We start from the raw sequence: 10681 nt of genomic DNA, 5'->3' as shown, positions 1-10681 counted from the left end.
CACTTAAAGTCACATGTTAGATATTTATTACGTATAAACTAGTAACATTATTATATCAGCTGACCTTGTATGGGTATATATTATCTTCCTGCCTAGAAAATTAGTATTTTGAGGAAGGATTAAATGTTATATTTTGAATCACTTATAGCGACAAGCATAGTAACAGATGGTAAGTAAATGTTGATTTATCACTATTATCTTTCAGTTGAATACTGTATTCTTACCCTTGTTTTTAAATCTATTAAATTTCAGAAGCAAATGTATGGCAAATATCATATATCCAATCAAACATTTCTCAATTATTTAAATTATTTTTTTCAGTCAATATTTTGAAGGTAAGTTTCTTTGCCTAATGCAAATGAAGATAAATAGAGATTAATAGGGACTCAAATCCAGTCTTGAAGACATCTCAATTTGGTACCAACAATAGAGAACTTAAATAAACTTTTAGAAAACTTAGAGTGATGAACAGAATGGGAGACTGACAAGACCTTGATAGGGAACCTCAAAGGAGAGAAGTAGTGAGATCAGAGTAGAGAAGCTTAGGGAAATCTACAATTGGTGTCTGGGCCTCTGCACTTCAGTATGTACTGCTTATCTTGGTGATGACTATTAAAATTTGTCCTCATTAATTACAAATTCACCTTGTAGTCACAAAGCAGGATGTCTCCAAGACTGCCATTATCATTCAGTTAATCAAGGTTGATTATTTTTTACTGAGTGACTCCAAACTACTGAAAAGAATCTTTTCCAAGTTAAAATGTACAAAAAACTGATCAATAGAATGGTTTCAAAATAAAAGTCACTAAGCATAGATTTATGACTATCTGTTTTCAAAGTTTATTTGAAACAAACTGGAAACCCAGCCGTTGTTGTTGTTTTATGGGAGTGTTTATGCTGTTCTTACATATTCATGCAACAGAGACACTAGTGGGCTATTTAATACCTAGATATAAAAACAAAATGTTACAAGGTGAAGACATTTATAATAATAGTGTAGTTATTCCAAAGAGGTATTTTGTTCAAAGTATGGAAGTCTTACTTGATTCTAAACTGAACACAGTCTTTTCAGCAATTTTAATATTTTCATTATTGTTTATGTTCAAAGATTTCATAAACTTACTGTGTTTGTTAAATGGACTATTTTTAAGAAAGTAAACTTAGAAAAACAGAACCCAAGAGCAGAAACACACTCTTAATGAGTAAAAAATGGAAAAATTGATACAAATTAAATTTAAAGCAAAGATCTGTACCATTAAAATTAAAGTGGAGATAGCAATAATCAACTATTGAATTGTATTAATGTTATCACATTCTTGCTGCTGGGGAAATAATCCTATCAAGTCCTGTTTATGAGGCAATATGAGTATTTAATTACACATTTTTCCTAATTAAATTAACTTAATTTCTTAGAAAAATAGAAGAAAATGCAACAAAATTAGATTTTTTGTAATCACATAAAAATATTGCAATTTTTAATTTCATCTGCAATTTGTTAGCTTCCTTTTGCAATTTCTAATTTCTCCATAACCTTTTTGTAAGGTATTGAAAGGTATAATTTTTTGCAATGACAGAGATAAATTACAACACATGATGAATAAAGGCTTATTTTTCTTTAAATACAATGTTTCCTTGAAAATTAAAGTCTGATTTCTTTTAGCCTTGATAAATGAAAAATGGAGAACAAGTAAAAATGAGTTATAATTATTCATAGAATGTGGTTTATTTAAGAGAGATGGATATATTCCATGATGAAAATGTGGAAGAGAAATGTAAACTTTACCGTCTCCCCAGCTTTATTGTGATATAATTGACACATAACATTGTGTACCTTTAAGGTGTACAATGTGATGCTTTGATACATTCTTATGTTGTGAAATGATTACAATAGAGTTAGTTAACACTTTCATTACCATACATAATTTCCTAAATTTTGTGTGTGCTTAAAACTTTTAAGATCTACTCTTAATAACTTTCAAGTATATAATAGAGTGTCATTAACTATTGTCTACTGTCATTAACTATACTATACATTAAATTCCTAGAACTTATGGATCTTATAACTGGAAGTTTGCAACCTTTGACCAACATCTCATTTCTCCCTCTCCCTTAGCCCCTGGCAACCACCATTCTATCCTCTGTTTTTCTGAGTTCAGTTTTGATTGTTTTTCGTTTGTTTGTTTTTTAGAGTCTACATGTAATTGAGATCATGCAGTATTTCTCTTTCTCTGGCTGACTTATTTCACTTTGCATAATGCCCTCAGGGTCCATTCATGTTGTTGCAAAGGTCACAAATGGCAGTATTTCCTGCTTTATCATGACTGAATAATATTCCACTCTAAATTTCATTGTATAAATGTGTATGTATACACAATGTGGTAAATATAGATATAGAGATGAATATATATAAATATATCCCACATTTCCTTTATTCATTCACCTGCCAATGGACACAGTTGTTTTTATATCTTGGCTCTGATAAACAATGCTGCCATGAATGTGGGAGTGCAAGTATCTCATCAAGATAATGATTTTATTTCCTTTCTATATATGCCCAGCAGTGGGATTTCTAAATCATATGTTAGTTCTATTTTTATTTTTTTTCCATACTGTTTTCCATAGTGGCTGTACCTACTTACATTTCCCCAACAGTGTACAGGGGTTTCCTTTTCTCCATAGTCTCACTAACACTTTTTGTCTCTTCTCTTTTTTATAATAGCCATTCTAATAAGTGTGAGGTGATATTTCATTGTAGTTTTGGTTTGCATTTCCCTGATGATTAGTGTTATTTTCATGTATCTCTTGGCCATTGTATGTTTTCTTTGGAAAAATGTCTAGTTAGCTCCTCTGTCCATTTTTAAATCAGAGTGTTTTTCTGTTTGTTCTTTTTAACTGAGTTGTATGGGTTTCTTCTATATTCTGGTTATTAACACCTCATTAGATAGATGTTTTCTCAAATAATTTTCCCCATTCCATAGGTAGGAATTTTGTTGATGATTGTTTCTTTTGCTGTGCAGAAGTTTTTAGTTTGATATAGTCCCACTTGCTGGTTTTTGCTTTTGTTGCTTATGCTTTTGGTGTCATAGTCAGAAACGTGTTGCCAAGGCCAATGCCAAAAAGCTTTTTCTCTGTGTTTTATTCTAGGAGTTGTACAATTTCAGATTTTACATTACATATTTAATCTATTTAGAGTTAATTTTTGTGTGCAGTGTAAAATAGGGGTCCTGTTTCATTTTGCTGCCTGTAGTTATTCACAATGCCATTTATTGAAGAAACCATAATTTCCCCACTGAGTGTTCTTGACTCCTTTGTCAAATATTAGTTGACCATGTAAGTGATGGTTTATTTCTAGGCTCTCAATTCTGTTCCATTGGTTTATGTGTCTATTTTTATGTCAGTACGACACTAGTATGATCATTATAGCTTTGTAATATAGTTTGAGATCAGGACATGTGTTAGCTCTAGCTTTGTTCTTTCTCAGGATTACTCTGGCTATATTGAGATTCATTTGTGGTTCCATACAAATTTTAGGATTGTTTTTCCTATTTCTGTGAAAAATACCAGAAATTTATATGGATCCCATTGAATCTACAGATCAGTTTAGGAAGTATGAACATTTTAACAATATTAATTCTTCTGGTCTCTGAGCACAAAATATCAGTACATGAATTAAATCTGGAAAGATGTTGATGGCATAGTTTTTAATCATCCAGAAGATGAGGAAAAAAAATGAAGTTGAGCAAACAAAAAAATTTGATTAACTGGATAGCAAACAAACAGTCCCCTTCCCTACAAAATGAAAGAAAAAAGGAAATCAAATTTTAGAAAAACATAAATAAGGTGACAGATATCAAGGATTAGATTTAGAATTATAAAATTAAAAATTATTTTAGAAATGAATAATAAAGTAATAAAGCAAAACAAATGAGTTACTAGAAAAAAGATAATGTAATGCTTTAAGAGAAATGTTAAGTAAAAAATAAAATTTAAAAAAATGAGTGAGATAAAATTATTTAAGAGAAAGTGACAAATATCAACTATAGGCAAGAAGATCCAACACATGAACTATAACACTTCACAAGGAATAAAAATAAACTAGAGAACAAAATACTACAAAGTATAGGTTCCTGGAATAACATTTATTTACCTCAGTTTCTACAGTCCTAGACAAGATGTCTTATGCTCAAAAAAAACTCAAAGCACACAAGAAAAAGCAAAACAAAAAAGACAACACACTCACAAAGGGCAAAACAATCACTAGAACTAGACTGAAACAGGACACAGATTTCGGAACAATCTGAGAGAGAATTTAAAATAACTGATTAATATGTTAAAGGTTCTATCATAAAAAGTGGACAACAATTAAGATCAGAGAAATAATAAAGTACAGAGAGATAAAAATTATAAAAGCCAATGGTACTGCTAGAAACATAAAACAAAGTAAGAGAAATGAATAATACCTTCCATTGCTTAGCAGACATGGCACAACTGCCATGAATATATGAACTCGGAGATAAGTCTAAAAATTATCCAAATGTAACATAAAGCAGAGAGATTTACTATTGAAAGAAAAAGTGCAACATAATATCAAAAAGTTGAGTGACAATATTAAGCACTCTAACACATAAATAACTTGAATTTAAAAGAAGAGAGAAAAGTACAGGGCATCAAAAATATTTTCGTAAATATGAAATAAGAAGTTTCCATAATTAATACCAGAGACACCAGGGAGCAAAACAATGATTCTAAAATCTGACAACAGAAGGCAGGATAAATTCCAAAACAAAATATAAACAAAACACTCAAGCATATCATATTCAAACTCCTGTAAACAAAACACAAAGAGACAATCTCAGAGGCATCTAGAGGAAAATATTACATTATATAAAAATGAACAAAGGTAAGAATTATATCCTGCTTTTTTCCTTCAGAATCTATACAAAAAAATAAATAACAACATTAAGTGTTGAAAGCAAATGTCAATTCAGAATTCTACATCCATTGAAAATTTATTTTAGTAAGAACTATTCTACTCATTCATCAAGATCCGTTACAATGTTAAATCATTTTTGAAGGTTTTTTTTTAAAGTATAATTTCTTTTTTACTGTCTCCCCAGGGGACAGTATTTCTTTAGTATTTAAGGACTTAGTTCCTTGCATGGGCTTTGGTGGAGGTCGTGGGGCAGCACCAGAAGGTCTAAATTGAGGTGGAGGTCTTCGGTTCTTCCGCACTTCCCGAGAATGATTCCTGACTACCTTGCTGTGAATGGCACAACTCACGCAGTAATGCAGATTCACATACAGCTTGGGAAGCACATAGGCATTGAAAACACTTGTTTCAGAAATGCCCTGACAGCTGCAGCCTCTACAATGTGCCGAACAACGAACTTCTTAATGGCCTTATCCTTGGGCACGCTTCGGGCGGAGTGGTGCTGTGAATAGGCTGCATGTGGCCGCGGCCCTTTCTGGCATGACCATTATTCCTTCTTTTCTTGGTCATCTTGAAAGCGAGAAGGTGAGAGAGCAAGTTTTTTAAAAACTAAAATTGTGCTACCCCATGCTGTAAGCATTCAGGTTTTAACCTGCACACCATATTTTCCAGTATATGATACCATTAATCATCTACTTGTTTAAGCCAAAAACTTGGAAGTATTCTTCTCATAGCCAATCAGTAGATCTCGCTATATCTTTCTCTGGAAAAACCTTCATATCATCTCATTTATTTTTCATCTGAACCATAAGTACCAAGTGAAAAACATGTGTGCTTTGGATTCCTACAGTGGCTTTCCAACTTGTCTCTTTGTATTCATTCATACCTTTCTCTGATAACTATGGGTCTAAAAGGTATCCATGATCAATTATTATTTTAAATGTAATGTCATTTATATCTCATCTATATTGGCTCATAGGAAAATTTTCCCTAATGACTAAAACTGTCTACATATTTATTTAAAACAAGAAAAATAATTTATATGCCTATTGAATATTAAGAGCAAATGTTTCATAGTGTATTGTGTTACTATTGCTCTACTATTACTATTGTTACTCTTGTATTTAACACAGTGTATTTAGTATAGCTTTTAATTTTAATATAGCCTTTAATTTGGATTTTAATTAAATACTAAATAAAATAAACTTTGAAAGCTTAGCTATAGTTGGTGCTTCTATAAGAGAAAACACTTTATAACTCCGCAATATTAATATTCCCTGTAAAAGAAAATTTGCTAGAAGAACTAATTTCTTTACAGTAGGTCTTAGATGCTGAAATAAAATAGGTGCAGTACCATTTTAATTTTCTCTTAAGAAGTCCTATATTTGAATATCTTGATAAATTGGTGTTTGAGATGCTCTATGAAATTTATAAAATGTAAAAAAAATGATCACAGATCTAAGATAATGCATTAATTCTTTTTGGTTATTGGTTTGTTTTTTAACTTATTCTCTATTTACAGGTCTCTTAAGGGTTGGCAGGCATCATATTATATTTTTAAGCTGCAAAAACAGATAAGGCATGACTTATGTCCTCAGTTAGCTGAAATCATTATATTAAATTATTATATTGTTCATAATTGTAGTATTCAACATCTGATCTGGCTTTTGATATTTCCAAATTATAGTAAGACAGGATTCATTAATTATAAAAAATTAGATTTCTAGTATATTCTAGTATTTCTCCAATATATCAGAAAAATATCAGAAAAATAAAAACATAACAAGCAACCAAAATTATCTAGCTCTATTTCAGAGGGGAGTGGAATATAAAACTATATTTGATTTAAAATTTTTTAAAATATGATGGATTTTAAACATATTATTTCTTCATTTTAATTCCCATGAATTACATGAGAAGGTAACAAAGGAGTTACTTTCAGGAAAAAAAGAGTGCAGTAACTGACAACAATCTTAGAACAATGTGTTCAAAATATTCTCATAAATTTGATCATGTAAAAGATAAAAGCAAAATTCTTTCAGCTATGCTGATAGCTAGCTCCACCTGATGCATTTTACCCACTGGGTTGTTATCACTTTTCATCACTTGTCTTCTTGTGTAAATTTCACAACACACTTTACTAAAAATCTTTACTTCTTAAACCTTTGTATATACTTGCTTACCTCTGCCCCAAACATTGCTAAGTCATGATTTCATGAGAAAATTGGATATTAAATCATGCATATGTGACTTACACATTCAGTAATGATCCACCCATGTGAAAAAACGTGTTTCCAGAGAAGAGACAGTGGAGAATCATCAATGAGAAGAAAAGAGAATCTTCTTCCAAGTCTTTTTAATTCTAAGTTTAAACAGGCATAGAGGAGCTTACAACTAATGACATCTTGGTCAACAGAACACATGCATTTTTTTTTAACATCTTGATTGGAGTATAATTGTTTTACATTGTTGTGTTAGTTGCTGCTATATAACAAAGTGAATCAGCTATATGTATGTATATATATATATATATATATATATATATATATATATATATGTATACATACACATATATCCCCATATCCCCTCCCTCTTGAATCTCTCTCCCACCCTCCCTATCCCACCCCTCTAGGTGGTCACAAAGCACCAAGTTGATTTCCCTGTGTTATGTGGCTGATTCCCACTAGCTATCTGTTTTATTTAGTAGTGCATATATGTAAATGCCACTCTCTCACTTCATTCCAGCTTACATTTCCCCCTCCCCGGGTCCTCAAGTGCATTCTCTACATCTGTGTCTTTATTCCTGCCCTGCCCCTAGGTTCTTCAGAAGCACTTTTTCTCTTTTTTTAGAGTCCATATATATGTGTTAGCATACAGTATTTGTTTTTCTCTTTCTGACTTATTTTACTCTGTGTGACAGACTCTAGGTCCACCCACCTCACTACAAATAAGTCAATTTCATTTCTTTTTATGGCTGAGTAATATTCCATTGTATATATGTGCCACATCTTCTTTACCCATTCATCTGTCAATGGACACTTAGGTTGCTTCCATGTCCTGGCTATTGTAAATAGTGCTGCAATGAACATTGTGGTACATTATTCTTTTTGGATTATGGTTTTCTCAGAGTATATATCCAGTAGTGGGATTGCTGGGTCATATGGTAGTTCTATTTTTAGTTTTCTAAGGAACATCCATACTGTTCTCCATAGTAGCTGTATCAATTTACATTCCCACCAACAGTGCAAGAGGGTTCCCTTTTCTCCACACCCTCTCCAGGATTAATTGTTTGTAGACTTTTTGATGATGGCCATTCTGACTGGTGTGAGGTGATACTTCATCATAGTTTTGATTTGCATTTCTCTAATGATTAGTGATGTTGAGCATCCTTTCATGTGTTTGTTGGCCATCTGTATATCTTCTTTGGAGAAGTGTCTATTTAGATCTTCTGCCCATTTTTGGATTGGGTTGTTTGTTTTTTTGATATTGAGCAGCTTGTATATTTTGGAGATTAATCGTTTGTCAGTTGCTTTGTTTGCAAATATTTTCTCCCATTCTGAGAGTTGTCTTTTCATCTTGTTTATAGTTTCCTTTGCTGTGCAAAAGCTTTTAAGTTTCATTAGGTCCCATTTGTTTATTTTTGTTTTTATTTCCACTTCTCTAGGAGGTGGGTCAAAAAGGATCTTGCTGTGATTTATGTCAAAGAGTGTTCTGCCTATATTTTCTTCAAAGAGTTTTATAATGTCTGCTCTTATATTTAGGTTTTTATTACATTTGAGTTTATTTTTGTGTATGGTGTTAGGGAGTGTTCTAATTTCTGACTCTGATTTTAGATCTTAAATGCAAAATCTACAGGTCCACACAAGTAGTAACAACTAAAAATACATGTGTTCAGCCACATGTAAAAGAACACATACATTTTTAGTTGTTACTACTTGAGGGGACCTGTAGACTTTGCATCTAAGATCTAAAATCAGAGTCATGACTATTCTATTCATTAATTTAAAAGGACAGAATAAAGAAAAATGTCACTAATGAATACGCTTCCAGCAATTCAGAAGATATCACAACCTAAACTTTTTTGTAAACTACAAAGTTGACAACTAGAAATAAGCTCATTAGGAGAAAAGCTCAAGAAGTGAAAACTTGTATAATTCAATTCCAAGTTAAAGTTTGAGAAAAGCTAACTAGCCAGAAATACACAGTAAATACCATACATGCAATATATGTAACTGAGTCTTCTAAACAAAGTCATATACAATACAAAATGTGTTGCAAAGTGTGCAAAGTTATCAATTTCCCCCAAAGACAGAAGAGCATGTTTTGAGAAATGATACTTCAATAGCTGTAAAGATGTTTGCAAACAGGTCAGTGGAAACATTTCTAAGAACAGAAAATTTCAGGCTTGGGATATTTTAGTATATTTTGTACACAGAGTGGAGATGACTCTGATGCTTTTAGAGCTTGTCTTGTCACTGCTCCAACCAGGTTGAAATGTTTCTTTGCACATTTCTTCCCATTCTTTATCTATGGTGACTTTTTTTTTTTTTCTGGGAAGAGCTGATAGACTATGGAACAGTAATGAGCCATAGGCAAATCTCCAAATCAGCCCTACTTCTAAACATAACCTATGATGACCACTCTCCCCAATGTGTTGAACAGTACCTCCATCAATCCAACATGAAACACACCAGGAGTCAAACAAGAAGACTGAAGTGAAGACAAGGAATAGAGAGTACTAAGCAGAAGTCTTGAGGTAATAGAAGCAAAGAGAAAGCCAATTTCAATTTCTTATAAAGAAAAATAAAGAATTAGAAAAAATCAGGATAAATATTAAATCAAGACTACTACCTATTGAGATGATAGCTATTAAATTGTACATACATACATAAAATTTGACATGAAATTGCTACTTTCTCTAGAACGATTCCTTATTCTATAAAATCTAGTTCTGATATTTTTGAGGAAGATAAATTGTGTACACTTTTAACACAGTTATATTTTGATAACATATTAATACTATAAATAGAATACAACTTATATGAAAATAAATTTGATTTAACCACCTAATTAACATTTATGCTAAAAGACATGCAATAAAAATGATTCTTATAATAAATATAAAATGATTTATTAATTATGTCCTCCACCATGATATTGGCTAAACAGCAGAAGGCCTGACAGGGGCAACAATATTTAAATTCAAACGTCTTTGATAGTGGTTAACTAGCAGTCAGATGCACAGATCACTTGACATACATTTTTCAACTTTAATGTTATAAAGATTAATCTGTCAAGATAGGAAGAGAAAACACATCTTATTTAATAGTTTCTTAGCTTGATTTACAACTTTGAAATTGTGAGATGCAGTACAAACACTTCCATTTGTTCTCCTTTCCTAAGTCCCACAGAGGTTAGGGGTGAGTATATATCTGAAGTGAAATTGATTTAGAGGTATAGAAAACTTATTTCTATGTTTAAGTGTAGAAACTCATGGTTCCATTAACATAGTTATATTATGTAAACAATAAATGGTTTTGCTATGTAAATTTGCATGTAATTCTAATACATTTATTCTCATTTAAAATGCTTAATGATATTAGATTGGTTTGATTTTCCAAATATAAAGATAAAAACATTTTCAATGCAAATGTATCCCCATGATTACTGTAGGTAAACATGTAGAATGTAATTCTTTTTAAAAATATCTTCTTTTGTCTTTGTGCAGTAGATACTGATAAGAACAACATA

The 10681-nt window shown here is 31.5% G+C and overlaps 1 pseudogene; it reads right to left on the bottom strand.

Annotated features, from left to right (window-relative positions):
• Positions 1 to 5058: 5058 nt before the first annotated feature.
• LOC137220547 (small ribosomal subunit protein eS26-like) lies at positions 5059 to 5500 on the bottom strand (annotated as a pseudogene).
• Between the last annotated feature and the right edge of the window lie 5181 nt (positions 5501 to 10681).

The sequence above is a fragment of the Pseudorca crassidens genome, chromosome 3 (genome assembly GCF_039906515.1).
Source record: "Pseudorca crassidens isolate mPseCra1 chromosome 3, mPseCra1.hap1, whole genome shotgun sequence".
Lineage (NCBI taxonomy): Eukaryota > Metazoa > Chordata > Mammalia > Artiodactyla > Delphinidae > Pseudorca > Pseudorca crassidens.
Note: the sequence above shows the minus strand (reverse complement) of the source record. Positions and strands in the feature narration are given on the sequence as shown.